The following is an 18,200-nucleotide window of genomic DNA, read 5'->3' on the forward strand; positions in this document are numbered from 1 at the left end:
TTAAACATCATGAGGAAGGAAAATTATGTGGATATATTGAAGCAACATCTCAAGACATCAGTCAGGAAGTTAAAGCTTAGTCGCAAATGAGTCTTCCAAATGGACAATGAACCCAAGCATACTTCCAAAGTTGTGGCAAAATGGCTTAAGGACAGCAAATGTTTACATCCATTTTACAATAAAGCTGTGACATAATAAAATGTGGAAAAAGTCAAGGGGTCTGAAACACTTTCCAAGGCACTCTAGATGCAAGTTCTTTCTGAGACCCTTCCAGATAATTAGTGAAAGTAGGTTTGAGACGGTATTGATCAAGCCTCCCCCTTTTGGAGAGGGCCTTCAGAAAGAGCTTGCATCTAGAGGGCCTTGAAAGTATTTCAGACGGAGCAAAAACAGGTTTAGAAATATTTGCAAATGTATTAAAAAATAAAAACAGAAATGCCTTATTTACATAAGTATTCAGACCCTTTGCTATGAGACTCGAAATTGAGTTACATTTACATTTACGTCATTTAGCAGACGCTCTTATCCAGAGCGACTTACAGTTTAGTGAATACATATTTTTTATACTGCCCCCCGTGAGAATCAAACCCACAACCCTGGCGTTGCAAAACGCCATGCTCTATCAACTGAGCTACATCCCCTGCCGGCCATTCCCTCCCCTACCCTGGACGACGCTACGCCAATTGTGCGCCGCCCATGAGTCTCCGGTCGCGGCCGGCTGCACAGAGCCTGGATTCGAACCAGGATCTCTAGTGGCACAGTTAGCACTGCAATGCAGTGCCTTAGACCACTGCGTCACTCAGGAGTTCAGGTGTATCCTGTTTCCATTGATCTTGAGTTCATCAGAACAAGATGACAATATGTATATGTGCCATATCAGAACAAGATGACAATATGTATGTATGCCATATTGACATTTACACTCTTCAGTGTATGCATTCAACAGCATAAAATAACGGAATGTGCATGATTTGTATTTTTTCTGTCTTTCTAATTTGACGCAATGTCCATGACTCTTGAATTAATCTAAGTAACATAATTTAAAAAATACCAATCAAAATCTGTCAGTTTAAGCTAGAGACATCTGCATGGGTTCTGTTTTAATCCACCACATCCTCCTATGTCAGCCTTCCTCATCTGCGGTGGAAGGTGGCCGAGCTACAGTGGTGTTTGTCAGACCATGAGACATCCCAAAAATAAATATTCTCATGAAAACAACTGTAGCGTATATGGAAAGATGAGACTCACGAACACCGTTTTGCTCTACGACCCCCACAAGTATCACGGGACTCGTCTGACGGTAACCCGTACAAACGAATGGACGTATGGTAGTTTTGTGCCAACAAAAATTAGGAGTTAAATATGTGTCTAAAAAACCTTTCCTATATCTCCAAATTCAATATTTAATAAATACTTTATTAGTTATTGATACCTAAAGGGTCCCTAAAGTTGAAAATAAAATAGGTAACTGATCCATGGTATGATCTTAAAACAATTCCATATGTTATCTTAGTAGAACCCCTGCCCTCCACAATGGCTTAGGAGTTTGAGATGTTTTAAACTACTGGAGAAGGCATTCACAGGCATTTGTCATACTTTAAATAATGTTAATGATATGTTTATTAAATGGCACCTTTATGAGTGTGTAGATAGGAGCTTGTCAATCATAATCATGCCATATTATCATAAACAATCAAATACAGGAACTGAAATGTGGACAACAATATATATGCGTTTGGTGTCCCTATCTCTCAATCATTACCAAGGCGATAGCTTTCTGAAGAAAATGGAAAGTGTACTCATTTAGCATGAGGATAGAACATGATCAGAGGGGAGGGTTCAACTGTCCTGTGCCGTGTCTTTACTAATGTCACAGCAGCCAATAAGGCTTGTGGACCCTCTCTCCAGTCATGTATAAAAAGACACCCATAACCTCTTGATTCTCACTCTTATCTGACACACAGGACGACATAAGGACATGCTATCCACAGAAGGATGATGACAAAACTGTGTCTCATAATCTCTCTTTTATTTAGAGCAGGTAAGACATTATGTTGACAAGATAAAAAATACATACTGTTATGGGACCTGTAAACGCATGAATCTGATGTGTACACTTTGATTGACATAAAAAATGTATATTTTCAGTGCTGTCAAAAGGTATCATTACTCAGTCTGATCTTTTGAAGACCTTCATCACTGGAGACACAGTTGATTTGAAATGCTTCATCTCTGGGACTGGTGGTGACTACTACAACTGGTTCAAACTCACAATAGGACAAGCTCCTGTGATGATGCTATCTCTTTACCTTCACTCAAAAGATCCAACGTTCTATGGTGAGTTTGACAACAACACTTCGGTTTGCTGCAGAGAACAACGGCTGACGGTTTTGTGCTGACCATTTCAGATGCCAAGCCATCGGATGTGGGGATGTACTACTGTGCTGCACGTGTTTATGATTACATGATCTTTGGAAATGGTGTATTTCTGATGCATAAGGGTAAGTAACACAGAAGTTAATATGCAATGTTACTGTTTCAGGGGTTTTGCATATGGAAATGGTGTATTTCATATTTAATTAGAAGTTCATTACAACCTTGGATTTATTGGGTAAAAGGTGCAGATTCCAGGAACCAGCATTTACTTACTCAACAGTCTGTGTCTGAGTCAGTCCAGCAAGGGAGACTCTGTGACTCTGAACTGTACAATACACACTGAGACCTGTGCAGGAGAACACAGTGTCTATTGGTTCAGGCATGGCTCAGGAGAATCCCATCCAGGAATCATTTACACCCATGGAGACAGGAGTGATCAGTGTGAAGAGCCCTGAGGCTGGGTCTCCTACACAGAGCTGTGTCTACAAACTCCCCAAGAGGAACCTCAGCCTCTCTGATGCTGGGACTTACTACTGTGCTGTGGCCTCGTGTGGGGAGATACTGTTTGGAAACGGGACCAAGCTGGAGATCAAGGGTAGGTGATGAAATGTACATTTTTGTTTATATCTGTTCTATAATCTACCGTGTAAAACTGTATACAGTTACGGTTATTTAGATCACATTAGAAAACGATGCAATCATCCTTCTAGTTACTATACTTCTACCACCATGTTAATTTTCACAGACAATGGCGCAGACCCTCTTCTCTTACTGTATTGTCTGGGCGCAGCATTGGCTCTCTCTAATCCTGATCATTGTCCTGACTTGCATTATTTACAAGATGAACAAGAGAGCATGTATGCAGTGCAGAGGTAAGTGACTTATTTATAGAAGTTGCTCTTCTTTGATATAACCATCAACAGATGTCTCAGTAATGAGAGGTTGCATCTTTATATTTTCTGTCTTTCTTTTTCAGGACCCGGTCTCAGACAAGAGGGCCAGCAGTCTCGAATTGGATACAAGGGTAAGTACAATTCTTTATATTTTGTATTTAATGGTTCCATTAAATAATCACATATTGCGAATACAGTGAGGGAAAAAAAGTATTTGATCCCCTGCTGATTTTGTACGTTTGCCCACTGACAAAGAAATGATCAGTCTATAATTTAATGGTAGGTTTATTTGAACAGTGAGAGACAGAATAACAACGAAAAAAATCCAGAAAAAACGCATGTCAAAAATGTTATAAATTGATTTGCATTTTAATGAGGCGAAATAAAGTATTTGACCCCTCTGCAAAACATTACTTAGCACTTGGTGGCAAAACCCTTGTTGGCAATCACAGAGGTCAGACGTTTCTTGTAGTTGACCACCAGGTTTGCACACATCTCAGGAGGGATTTTGTCCCACTACTCTTTGCAGATCTTCTCCAAGTCATAAAGGTTTCAAAGCTGACGTTTGGCAACTCGAACCTTCAGCTCCTCCACAGATTTTCTATGGGATTAAGGTCTAGGCCACTCCAGGACCTTAATGTGCTTCTTCTTGAGCCACTCCTTTGTTGCCTTGGCCGTGTGTTTTGGGTCATTTACATGCTGGAATACCCATCCACGACCCATTTTAATGCCCTGGCTAAGGGAAGAGGTTCACCCAAGATTTGACGGTACATGGCCCCGTCCATCGTCCCTTTGATGCGGTGAAGTTGTCCTGTCCCCTTAGCAGAAAAACACCCCCAAAGTATAATGTTTCCACCTCCATGTTTGACGGTTGGGATGGTGTTCTTGGGGTCATAGGCAGCATTCCTCCTCCTCCAAACACGGCGAGTTGAGCTGATGCCAAAGAGCTCCATGTTGGTCTCATCTGACCACAACACTTTCACCCAGTTCTCCTCTGAATCATTCAGATGTTCATTGGCAAACTTCAGACGGGCCTGTATATGTGCTTTCTTGAGCAGGGGGACCTTGCGGGTGCTGCAGGATTTCAGTCCTTCACGGTGTAGTGTGTTACCAATTGTTTTCTTGGTGACTATGGTCCCAGCTGCCTTGAGATCATTGACAAGATCCTCTGGTGTAGTTCTGGGCTGATTCCTCACCGTTCTCATTATCATTGCAACTCCACGAGGTGAGATCTTGCATGGAGCCCCAGGCCAAGGGAGATTGACAGTTATTTTGTGTTTCTTCCATTTTGGGAATAATCACATCAACTGTTGTCACCTTCTCACCAAGCTGCTTGGCGATGGTCTTGTAGCCCATTCCAGCCTTGTGTAGGTTTACAATCTTGTCCCTGACATCCTTGGAGAGCTCTTTGGTCTTGGCCATGGTGGAGAGTTTGGAATCTGATTGATTGATTGCTTCTGTGGACAGGTGTCTTTCGTACAGGTAACAAGCTGAGATTAGGAGCATTCCCTTTAAGAGTGTGCTCCCAATCTCAGCTCGTACCTGTATAAGACACCTGGGTCAAATACTTATTTCCCTCATTAAAATGCAAATCAATTTATAACATTTTTGTCATGCGTTTTTCTGGGTTTTTTTGTTGTTATTCTGTCTCTCACTGTTCAAATAAACCTACCATTAAAATGATAGACTGAACATTTCTTTGTCAGTGGGCAAACGTGCAAAATCAGCAGGGGATCAAATACTTTTTTCCCTCACTGTATTTCCCCCCATTCTATAATTGTTCTTCACAGAGCCAAGATGCAGACAGTCTCCATTACGTAGCTCTGAATCTGAGCAACAAAAAGAACAGGTCTAGAAAACAGAGAAGCAACATGGAGGAACAGACGGTGTACTCTGGGATCAGACAGTAAAACAATACAACAGACGTCCATTAAACTTCATTAGGAGGAAACATGGACGAAGAGACAATGGTCATGTACTCTGGAATTTGACAGTAGAACTGGATATATGAAACAATTTCCCCTTCATACTAGATAGCTCTGTTTAACTAGCTCTAGCTTAACTTGCTCTATATGAATGCTGCAGTAAAATGTGATGAAAACAGTGGTCAATGCTTTTTCAAATGTAATATAAAGTATACAGATTTTCATGCATTGCTTCTCTGTCAAACTCATTTTACATTTGATTTGCATTTGTAGTCCCGTGTAGCTCAGTTGGTAGAGCATGGCGCTTTGGCAACGTCAGGGTTGTGGGTTCAATTCCCACGGGGACCAGTATGGAGAAAAAAAATGACGCACTCACTAACTCTAAGTCACTCTGGATAAGAGCTACTACTAAAATGTGAAGAAAAATAAAGCATTTTCAATTGTAAACCAAATTAATTAGAATAGGTTGAACTCAACGCATTCTGTTCACACACCACTGTGGTCACAGTGGAGGGTGTTACAGTGTCTTTCCACTATTGGAAACTAACCTTTCATAGACTTTTAACAATGGAAGACTGACCTGCAGCAACACACTGCACTCTACTTTCCTTTTCAGGGCCACCGTACTGTTCACACCCCCTTAGTGCAACAATGGTCTCTAAACACAGTGCATACAATGTAAAGGTCAACGTCTTCTTATTTATGTTAAGTCAGGTAGTCCCTTGCATCATTTACAGTAAATAAAGTAGGCCTCTTTCAACATAATTACTCATAGTGAAAGTGGCACAACAGCCACCACCACAGAAGGAGGACAGGCCATACTCAGGCATCATGCAGTTGTAGTGGAGGAGGTTTCTTCTTTGTTTTCTCTTTAAGACATAGGCCTACTGATTGCATGACACATCCCCTCACATACACAGCAACATATTTAATGTATACTGATGTCTGTTATGAACAAAACACGAGGCTGTAGCTATCTACACTTTGATAAGGCCTGTTGGCCTTCTGCACAGGACCTCTCTCTCTCTCTCTCTCTCTCTCTCTCTCTCAATTCAATTCAATTTCAATTTAAGGGCTTTATTGGCATGGGAAACGTGTGTTAACATTGCCAAAGCAAGTGAAGTAGATAGTAAACAAAAGTGAAATAAACAATAAATATTAACAGTAAACATTACACTCGAAGTTTCAAAAGAATAAAGACATTTCAAATGTCATATTATGTATATATACAGTGTTGTAACAATGTGCAAATAGTTAAAGTACAAATGGGAAAATAAATAAACATAAATATGGGTTGTATTTACAATGGTGTTTGTTCTTCACTGGTTGCCCTTTTCTTGTGGCAACAGGTCACAAATCTTGCAGCTTCTCTCTCTCTCTCTCTCTCTCTGTGGTTTCAGCAGGATGTCTCAGTTGTGTCAGTCAGTTGTATGACATACGCTTTTGCTCTTCATGATGCCCTTTTTTATCAACAATAGAACAGTATTTATATGAGGCAGTTAGTTATATATACATGGTCTACTGATATCTGTGAAAAACCACAACAAACTATTTATTAGGTCATTTGACCTAGAGATCTGAAGTACGTAGTTAAACACAAACCATGGTTTGAAGTGGGATGTAAAGTGTCATCATCATCTGGGCCAAGAAGAAATAGCCTCCTTCTATTTATATAATGGGGAGGGCTTTTATTCGATCCATACATTGGAGAATAAATAGTATATGAGATATTGCTGGTTAAGCAAAGACTACTGTCATGTTTCCTGTTTCTCTGTGTTATGAAGTGAATGTGTGGTAGTCATAGAGGCCCTAGAGGGATGACAGGGTCAAGACATGTGGCCAACCAGGTCCCAACTACTGTATGACTCCCTTGGACCACAATGGCAAGACAAACATTAAGTAAAGGGATCAATTTAAACTTGCTGTTGTGCCTCTTACTTTGGGTGGACAAGCCCTCTGTTGGCCTGCTGCAGTACATAGTATTGTAGACAGCATGAGCTGTAGTTAGACCTAATTAAGGATATATCCACAGTAGTCACATTGTTTAAAAAATACATCTGAACATCCACATATTCAAACTTGCTATGTGATAAAGTTGTGCAACACAGAATCAAGCTGTACAACAACATGAAAGGACAGTGTGTGTTCCATTCATGGCCTACTGGGCGGCCTATCGAGTGTTCAGCCAATCAAATCTGACCATCAAAATCAGACGGTACCTGAGATCAACCAATGAACACAAACGCAAGTTTCCGTTATTTTCTGTAGAAAGACTGCATTTTACACAGGTCAATCTCGTCCCGTGAAGGAGCAAGCAAGACCGAATAAGCTCCTCACCCTTTTTTTTATCTGGAAAGCATGGAAGTAACATCTAGCTCAATTGACTAATGTTATACATGTTTACTATACATTTAAAGTGCTTACTATAGGCATTTGTTCAGCCCAATTCTTCCCAGAAAGCAGAGCTTGGAGGCAATTTGACTATTGAATGCCACATGACAAGTGAGAACATAAACTACATGGTAAGGTACAAACTCACCACCGGCATGGTGCTTCAGTACATCGCGCTAAATCTTCTAAGTACCTGAGTGATGTGCTATTCTACAAGGAATTTGATGATGGCTGATTCACTGTGATGGCTGTCAAAAACACATTTCACCTCAACATTTCTGCGACAAAGCAAGAGGACATTGGGACCTACTATTGTGGGAAGATTTTCTTGAATCACATGCTGTTTGCTCATGGAACCATGTTAATGCTGACAGGTGAAAATATTACAAATACAGTTTTTTTATTATACGGTACCTATTTATATTTTTTATTAGTAATTTTCCATAACCATGCTTTTTGTGCTCTACCATTCTTAGGCACAACGTCAAAATGCAATACACACTGAGACCTGTGCAGGAGAACACAGTGTCTATTGGTTCAGACATGGCTCAGGAGAATCCCATCCAGGAATCATTTACAACAATGGAGACAGGAGTGATAAGTGTGAGACGAGCCCTGAGGCTGGGTCTCCTACACAGAGCTGTGTCTACAACCTCCACAAGAGGAACCTCAGCCTCTCTGATGCTGGGACTTACTACTGTGCTGTGGCTTCATGTGGGGAGATACTGTTTGGGAATGGGACCAAGCTGGACTGTTAGTGATATTTCTGACATTTCTAAAATGTCGTAACATTCTATGCCTGGTTGAACAAAATGTCCTGAATTTCCTCTATCACTGTCTGTATTTCTACAGATGGTTGTAAGGAGGACCATGTTCTCTTGGTGTACTGTCTTGGTGTAGCGTTGGCTCTTTGTGTCATCCTCATCCTTGTCCTTGGTTGTGTTTTGTATAAGATGACCAAGAAAACCTCTCTGCTGTGCCAAGGTAGGCATTATCATTGGCCACAATATATGCTTAAACTGCTGGTACAGTATACATTACATGTTATTTGTGAAACTGGGTAAATTCATTGTATGATGAAGATGTTGATGTTGATGATTCCTTCATGTTTGTCTAAAAGGAACGCATCCTCAGCTAAGTGGTACGGCAGCCCCCAGTTCACATAACCAGGTATGTACCTTATGGTGAACTATTCTGAGTATGACTTTGATTTACTGTAAATTATTCTATCAAATTATCTGGTCATTTCCTGATGTCTTTGGAATTTGTTTTGCTATTCCTCTTAGGATCAAGAAGATGATGACACACTCCACGTCGGTCCATTACACTGCTCTGAATGTCATCCACAAGAAGCCAAAGACCCAGAGACAGAGGAGCGCCATGGAGAGAGACACTGTGTATTCTGGGGTGAGGTGCCAAAACATGGACTGAAACATAGATTTACCTCCTTTAAGACTTGCATTGCTTTTTCTGTTACACACTGTGTTTTTATCATTAGAATTGTGTTACAATTGCTTGTATTCTGTCAAACTCCTTTTTACATTACTGTTGTGATACTGTTGTTATAAAATAAAACATTAATTCACTGTAATTTAGTTGTGTTGTTTGATTTTCACTCATATTCTTCAAGTTAAACTGAGAAGTTTGTAGGGACATTGCATCCAGATTACATGTTGTGCATAATAGCATGCATAGAGGACATTCTATTGACTAACACTTTCAGTTGTCTCAAACTCTCTTTTTTTAAGCTGTATCCTGCATCACATCTCTGTGGTGTTCTGAAGGCCCTAAATAGATTTTCCACACAGCTTAACTCCTTTCTAGCCCCCCAGCAATGACCGCCAGTCCCCACCACACACTGTCTTGACAGACCTCAGTGCATCAAAGCCACAAACATCCATGTTACTGAGGGCACAACTCACTCTCTTCATGAGAAAAGCCTGAACTAAAAATAGACTTCTTAGCTGAGTATATTTTGAAGAGAGCTGATATTGTTGAAAATATAATCCAAATATGACAATGTACACATTGTAACTAAGAAGTTTTCACAAACAATACAAAATATGAACGTGCATATGTGCAGGTTGAAGTACTGCACTTCATTTCTCTTTCAATAGGGTGCAGCAGTGTACATGAAAGAGGGCGGCAGGTAGCTTAGTGGTTAAGAGCGTTGTGCCAGTAACCGAAAGGTCGCTGGTTCTAATCCCCGAGCCAACTAGGTGAAAAATCTGTCGATGTGCTGTTGATTGAGCAAGGCACTTAACCCTAATTGCTTCTGTAAGTTGCTCTGGATAAGAGCGTCTGCTAAATGACAAAAGAAAAAAAATGAAAGTCCCCATAACTGCCTTAATAGTAGAGATGGTAGCAAATTTTAGAATGGACAAAATGTTCAAATTAATCACAAAGAATCGTTGAAAACTTATTTTCCTGTGTGTAGTCATAATAGCTGTCAAGAAATGCTCAACAAAGACAATGTTTGGTTAAGAATCTTTAACAAGGTAATTTATTACATGCATATTACACATCTGTATCATGTTATAAATCCATTTCAGAATCATAGTGTCACATGCATCAAACAGGCTAGGTAGTCATCATCACTGGATCATTACTACCAACATCAACTAAGTTATTATAAAGTGTAGCTTAGTTACCAGGAGGAGCCACACAATCACTCAAAATAAAATGGGTAGCAGAGTGATCTCTATATGACAAAGACAATGACTCGTGTTTGTGTGTACTTTTGTATTGAGTTCCAGGGAGTAGTTGAATAAGTATTGGAGAGAACCTATTTATTCAAATCATCTCTCCTCTGTAATGTGTTGTCCTCTTCTAGTTGTGTTGATAGCATGCCATTCAAACCCACCCCCAAACAACAAGTTCTACAGGTTCTCTGCAGTCTTCTGTAAGCCCAAGACGAGGCCGTGTCTACGCTTTGGTCAGGTGGGCTTGCTGGCTTTGTGCACACAGCAACCATCTACCTGCTCTCTGTGTCTCTGTGTCTCTATTTGGTTTTCAGCAGGATGTCTATGTGGTGTCACTATTGTTCTCACCATCTTTACTTGTTGTTCATGTTGCCCCTGACAACTTTCAGCCAAAAGCAAAAAAGTTACTTATAAAACTGACTCTAATATATATTTGTTACCTGTTTCAGGAAGCTAGGCGTATGTCGCACGTCACTACTTCACAGGAGAGGCATTTAAGCGTTTATTTGTATTTTTATAAAAATGTGTTTTTTGGCAGAAATGCCTTCTGGAACATGTGAACTCTCATGTGCCTTAATAACAAACCTGTATGCCATTTGTAAATAGGAATAAATGAAACATATTTACATCATAGTTGGTTTAGCCACAGAAAAAGCTAGCTAACATTGAACCTAGTTGGTTAGCTTTAGCTACCTGCAGATTCATACTATACCATTTCATGCATGGTGGCTAGGTGGCTAGCTATGACAAACAATGGTTTGAAGTGGGATGTAAAGTGTCATCACGTTCTAATTATATAATGGGAGGGCTTTTTATTCGGCCATTCATTCAAGAATAAATAGTATATGAGATTCTGCTGGTTAAGCAACAAGTTTCCTGTTTCTCTGTTTTATGAAGTGAATGTGTGGTAGTCATAGAGGCCCTAGAGGATGACAGGGTCAAGACATGTGGCCAACCAGGTCCCAACTACTGTATGACTCCCTTGGACCACAATGGCAAGACAAACATTAAGTAAAGGGATCCATTGACTCTTGCTGTTGTGCCTCTTACTTTGGGTGGACAAGCCCTCTGTTGGCCTGCTGCAGTACATAGTATTGTAGACAGCATGAGCTGTAGTTAGACCTAATTAAGGATAAATCCATAGTAGTCACATTGTTAAAAATAAATAAACTGAACATCCACATATTCAAACTTGCTATGTGATAAAGTTGTGCAACACGGAATCAAGCTGTACAACAACATGAAAGGACAGTGTTTGTTCCATTCATGGCCTACTGGGCGGCCTATCGAGTGTTCAGCCAATCAAATCTTACCATCAAACTCAGAAGGTACCTGAGATCAACCAATGAACGCATAAACTTAAGTTTCCATTCATTTCTGTGAGAGAGACTGCATTTTACACAGGTCAATCTCATCCCGTGAAGGAGCAAGCAAGACAAATAAGCACCTTTCTTTTGATCTGGAAAGCATGGAAGTAACATCTAGCTCAATTGACTAATGTTAAACATGTTTGCTATATATTTAAAGTGCTTACTATAGGCATTTGGTAAATGTTGTAAATGTAGTTGTTTTTTTCAGGTGCATCTCAAACACCAGTTATTGTTCAGCCAACTTCTTCCCAGAAAGCAGAGCTTGGAGGCAATGTGACTATTGAATGCCACATGACCAGTGAGAACATAAACTACATGGTAAGGTACAAACTCATCACCGGCATGGTGCTTCAGCACATCGCTAAATCTTCTATGTACCTGAGTGATGTGCTATTCTTCAATGAATTTGATGTTGGCTGATTCACTGTGATGGCAGGCAAAAACACATCGCCTCAATATTTCTGCGACAAAGCAAGAGGACATTGGGACCTACTATTGTGGGAAGATTTTCTTGAATCACATGCTGTTTGCTCATGGAACCATGTTAATGCTGACAGGTGAAAATATTACAAATACTGTTTTTTTATTATATAGTACTTACTTATATTCTTTATTACACATTTCCATAACCATGCTTTTTTGTGATCTACCTTTCTTAGGCACAACGTCAAAACGCAAAACACACTGTGACCTGTGCAGGAGTAGTCAGTGTCTATTGGTTCAGACATGGCTCAGGAGAATCCCGTCCTATCCAGGTATCATGTACACCTATGGAGACAGGAGTGATCAGTGTGAGAACAGCCCTGAGGCTGGGTCTCCTACACAGAGCTGTGTTTACAACCTCCCCAAGAGGAACCTCAGCCTCTCTGATGCTGGTACTTACTACTGTGCTGTGGCCTCAGTCAGTTTGTTCATTCTTCGTTGTTGAAGTCGATGACAATTAGAAACACAGCTCCACTGATGTACTGCATGCCATGTTGACTAACACAATATCTTATAACTTACAAGATTATAGGTTTGATCAATTATTGAACTGTAATCATTAGTTTACAGAATGTAGAGTAGAAGGTGTATCCATGCTACAGCCAAGAGCCCTACCCAGCCAGTTACATCCCTGACCCCTACACGCTTAGAAAAAAGGGTTCCAAAGGGTTATTTGGCTGTCCTGATAGGATAGCCCTTTTTAGTTCCAGGTAGAACCCATTTCAAACTCAGCTAAGTGAATCGAACGAGCGTGCTCTCACGCTTCCTTAAAAATACCTTTGCTTGAAAAACTAGACAAAAGTGGCAAAAGCACTTTTTGTCCGTTTTGAGACGCCGTAGCTAGATAACTCAAGAAATGTCATTCATTTTGAAGTTTTTGCAGAGGAGATCTTAATCTTTTGCAAAGGATTTCTCAAGTGAAAAATGTGCATGATAACGATTAGTCTCTCATTGAATGACAACCAACACTTTATTGAAGAATCCCTACTGTTGACCAATCACAGACGAAGGGGCATAGACTTGGCTACCGGCTTTAGCTACCGACTTTGGCTACTGACTTCGGTTTGCCTCAATAATTTTTGGTGTTCACGAACAACCGAAAAACCCTTGTCGAAGAACAAAATGAACAAAAACATCACGAAATGTCGACATAATATATGCACAAACTATTCCGAACTGTTTCGGCTGGAAAGCATGTGGCCGCCTTTACACTTCAGAATGTTTCTGTGAATGATAGGAAATACACTTCACTTGTTTCATCCTGTAAGTGATTCCTCCATATACACTACGTAATGCTCCACCCCTATTCTCGCTGGCACATATCAATACATGCTCTATGCACTACAGACCTCCTAGAGGTCATTTGGAGTATTGTAACTGTGGAATGACCTAGTAAAAATAGTATTTTTCTCTACTTTAGGTGCACTTGGTTTAACTTGACCAGTGCAATTGAGGCAAAATAATTAAAGTACACCTAAGTGTGAAAAGAATAATAGCCTACTTTTTTGAGCTAGGTCTGTCCAGAGAGGTGAGAAAACCACAAACCTTCATCAGTCCAGTCAGTAGTCTGTGTGACTCTGTAGTGTACAAGAATATGCTACATAATCATAGGTGTCAACAAAAACGATGGGTGTTTCTCTAAATGCATACTACCATGCTCCGAGCACGCAAATTGGAGCACGGGAGTGTCGGAGTATCAAAATCAAAGTATGCTAAATGGAGCACGGAGGGCACTTCTTGAATGCGTACTCCGCTTGTACATATTCTGAAGCATGCATCAATGCAAGCTTCATCAGAAAGTATGGAAAGAAATATTACGCAACCACATAAAAATAAATCAACATTTCTTGAAATCAATTGCGTCCATTATTTGAGCTGAAGCGAGAGAAAATACAATCCGACTAAGAAATGAAATGTTGCCTATTCACATCTCATATGTTGCCACACTATTTTTATGTTGTTATGCCTTATCTTGATACGTTTAAAAATACATGCTGTGTTCATTTTTGGCATGTTTACCTGCCTACGGACATCGCAAGCCCATGATAAGTCAATAGGGCTAACTGGTATAAAGAAGATAGCCCTTTTGGTAAAAGACCAAGTCCATATTATGGTAAGAACAGCTCAAATAAGCAAAGAGAAACGACAGTCCCATCATTATTTTAAGACATGAAGGTCAGTCAATACGGAAAATGTCAAGAACTTTGAACGTTTCTTCATGCAGTCGCAAAAACCATCAAGCGCTATGATGAAACTGGCTCTCATGAGGACCGCCACAGGAATGGAAGACCAGAGTTACCTTTGCTGCAGAGGATAATTAAGTTCATTAGAGTTACCAGCCTCAGAAATTGCAGCACAAATAAATGTTTCACAGAATTCAAGTCACAGACACATCTCAACATCAATTATACAGAGGGGACTTTATGAATCAGGCCTTCATGGTCAAATTACTGCAAAGAAATCACTTCTAAAGGACACCAATAATAAGAAGAGACCTGCTTGGGCCAAGAAACGTGAGCAATGGACATTAGACCGGTGGAAATGTGTCCTTTGGTCTGGAGTCCAAATTTGAGATTTTTGGTTCCGACCACCGTGTCTTTGTGAGACGCGGTGTTGGTGAACGGATGATCTCCACATGTGTAGTTCCCACCATAAAGCATGGAGGAGGAGGTGTTATGGTGTGGGCGTGCTTTGCTGGTGACACTGTCAGTCATTTATTTAGTAATCAAGGCACGCTTAACCAGCACGTCTACCACAGCATTATGCAGCGATACGCCATCCGGTTTGGGCTTTTGTTTTTCAACTGGACAATGACCCAACACACCTCCAGTCTGTGTAAGGGCTATTTGACCAAGAAGGATAGTGATGGAGTGCTGCATCAGATGACCTGGCCTCCACAATCCCCCGACCTCAACCCAATTGAGATGGTTTGGGATGAGTCGGACGGCAGAGTGAAGGAAAAGCAGCCAACATGTGCTCAGCATATGTGGGAAGTCCTTCAAGACTGTTGGAAAATAATTGCAGGTGAAGTTGGTTGAGATAATTCCAAGAGTGTGCCAAGCTGTCATCAAGAAAAGGGTGGCTATTTGAAGAATCTCAAATCTAAAATATATTTTGATTTGTTTAACACTTTTTGGTTACTACATGATTCCATATGTGTTATTTCATAGTTTTGATGTCTTCACTATTATTCTCAATGTAGAAAATAGTAAAAATTAAGAAAAACCCTTGAATGAGTAGGGTGTACAACATTTTGACTGGTACTGTAGGTAGAGTTATTAAAGATAGCCATGAAGAACTATTAGCTAGTTACCCACAAAGAATTGACATTTATTTTGCATAACATTAGTTTAAGGTCATTTTTGCCTGTTAAACTATCTGGTTAGCTACATTATTATGATTCACATATAACTAGCTGATAGTTATGAAGTAAAACAGTTGCTTTGTGTTTATCTAGTTTTGTCTCTATTGCCATTGTCCTGGCTTGAAGACGGTTCAGTGAATGGGTAAGTCGCAAGTCCATAGTATGTCAATTGGGCTAACTGGATAGCTAGCTAACCACAAAGAATTGCTAGCTACCTACGAAAAATGTACATCTACCTTGCATAACATTAGATTTAGGTCATTTTGCCTGTTTAACTATCTTGCTAGATAGATTATTATTATTCACATATGTAGCTGGCAATTATGAAGTAAAACGTTTTCTTTGTGTATATCTAGTTTTGTCTATTATTACCATTGTCATGGCTGGAAGAAGGTTCAGAGAATGGGGAGGTGCAGCGTGAGGTAATATAGTAGGGGAGTGTGAATACTTCTCAAATGTAATATTTTAAGCATTCTCCACACTCTCGTGCTCACAAGAATATACTCAAGAGAATGTCGGAGAATGGACTCGGAGCATGAGAGTGTGGAGCACGGTAGAACGTATATTGAGAAACACCCTATGCCTACCAGTTGAACCGATCACCGTTTAACCCCATTTTTGAAGTGTTGTTCAAATGGGTAGACTTTTTCCACACACGATAATCTCTTCAAAGATGATGTCACTGTGTATGATATTTCTATTTCTCAAACAAATGGGTGAGTTAAACCTTTATAATTATGTGCTTCCTAAAAAAATACAAGAGGTATGTTAGTAGTATTCACAGACAATTTGAGGCATCTACATCCAACACTGGAATGGTTGTATTTTGTATAATGGCTAATATATTTGAATATGTAATGTTTTTTTTGTGACAGTCCCAGCCAGCCCTTTGTCTATAGTGTCAGCCAAAGTTGGAGGCACAGTAACGTTGCATTGTGTCAACTGAAACTGCCTGTGATGGTATAAATGTTTTTTTAATCTATATCTCTTATCCATTTTCTATTTTCTTATTTTACAGTTTGTGCATTGACTATGGACAACAAGACCTGGTGATAGTAACTCATCTGGGAGGTAGTGTGACTCTCAATTGCTTTTGTCCATCTAGTTTGATGACCTATGTTGCTTGGTTCAAGCAGACTGTTGGACGAAGCCTCTACTCATGGCATCATCATTTCACACCAATCAAGATAGTTGTTATACAACAACTTTATGAAGGACTTTAATGAGACTAAACGTTTGAGTGTGAAGAGAGGAGTTGACAGCTGTAACCTGACCATCTCCAGGACAGAGTCAGGGGACTCAGCTACATACTATTGTGGTGTGCTTTGTTCGTGAACAACATTGAATTTGAAGAAGGAACTCTTTTAGTTGTCAAAGGTAACTTAAATTACGTCTTTCATTTTGGCACTTGAGAGTGTTCATAAAATGATACATTAATTATAATAGAATGTCCTCCATGATCTTACTCATTCTCTTGTCAGTGTTTATTGGGTCAGACATGGCTCAGGAGAATCCCATCCAGGAATCAATTACACCCATCAGTGTGATCAGTGAGAGAAGAGCCCTGAGGCTGGGTCTCCTACACAGAGCTGTGTCTACAACCTCCCCAAGAGGAACCTCAGCCTCTCTGATGCTGGGACTTACTACTGTGCTGTGGCCTCATGTGGGGAGATACTGTTGGGAACGGTACCAAGCTGGACATCAAGGGTAGGTGATACATCTTACATTTTGTTTATATCTATTGGATGCTTTACTATGTAAAACTGTACACAGTATTAGTTATTTAGATCACATTAGAAAATGTGCAATCATCCATATAGTTACTATACTTCTATCCCCATATTTATTTTCACAGACAATGGCGCATACCCTCTTCTCTTGGTGTACTGCATTGGAGTAGCATTGTCTTTCTCTCTAATCCTGTTTCTTGTCCTGACTTGCATCATTTACAAGATGAATAAGAGAGCATATATGCAGTGCAGAGGTAAGTGACTTATTCTTAGAAGTTGCTCTTCTTTGATATCACCATCTACAGATGTATCAGTAGTGAGGGTAAGTAGAGGATCCGGCTCTCAAACAAGATGTCAAGCCTGTCTTGTCTTTGGATGCAGGGGTAAGTAGAATTCCTTATATTTTATATTACATAAAAAATATGTGAAAATGGTTCCATTGAATAATAACAAGTAAGTAATTTTCCCCTCCATTTTCTAATTGTTCTTCACAGGCCCACGATGCAGACAGTCTCCATTATGTAGCTCTGAATCTGAGCAACAAGAAGAACAGGTCTAGAAGACAGAGAAGCAACATGGAGGAAGAGACGGTGCACTCTGGGATCAGACAGTAGAACAATAAAACAGATGTCAATTAAAATGCATGAGCTCTTAGTTAACTGTATTAGCTTTGTTATTGTAACTGTAGCTACTAATAAATGAAATGCATTGCTTCTCTGCCATGTCATATTGACTTGCTTGTGATAAGATGAATGAAGTGTTTAACAATAATCAAGACAAAGGAAGTTGAATGTATTTACTTGGGCCATACTCTTTAAGTTGTGTCGTTGAATGTGTTTTCTCTTCTCATGCCACTAACACCCCCTCACACACAAAGCAACCGATTTACAGTTACTCTGTGGTCTGTGATGAACACAAGATGAGGATGTCTCTACGCTTTGTTAGGGCCTGCTGTCCTCAGGCATT

At 40.0% G+C, this 18,200-nt stretch overlaps 1 pseudogene; it reads left to right on the forward strand.

Annotated features, from left to right (window-relative positions):
• The first annotated feature begins 1,959 nt into the window (after positions 1 to 1,959).
• Positions 1,960 to 17,848, forward strand: LOC123481287 (annotated as a pseudogene).
• The last annotated feature ends 352 nt before the right edge of the window (positions 17,849 to 18,200 follow it).

This window comes from Coregonus clupeaformis, unplaced genomic scaffold, assembly GCF_020615455.1.
Source record: "Coregonus clupeaformis isolate EN_2021a unplaced genomic scaffold, ASM2061545v1 scaf0414, whole genome shotgun sequence".
Classification (NCBI taxonomy): Eukaryota; Metazoa; Chordata; class Actinopteri; order Salmoniformes; family Salmonidae; genus Coregonus; species Coregonus clupeaformis.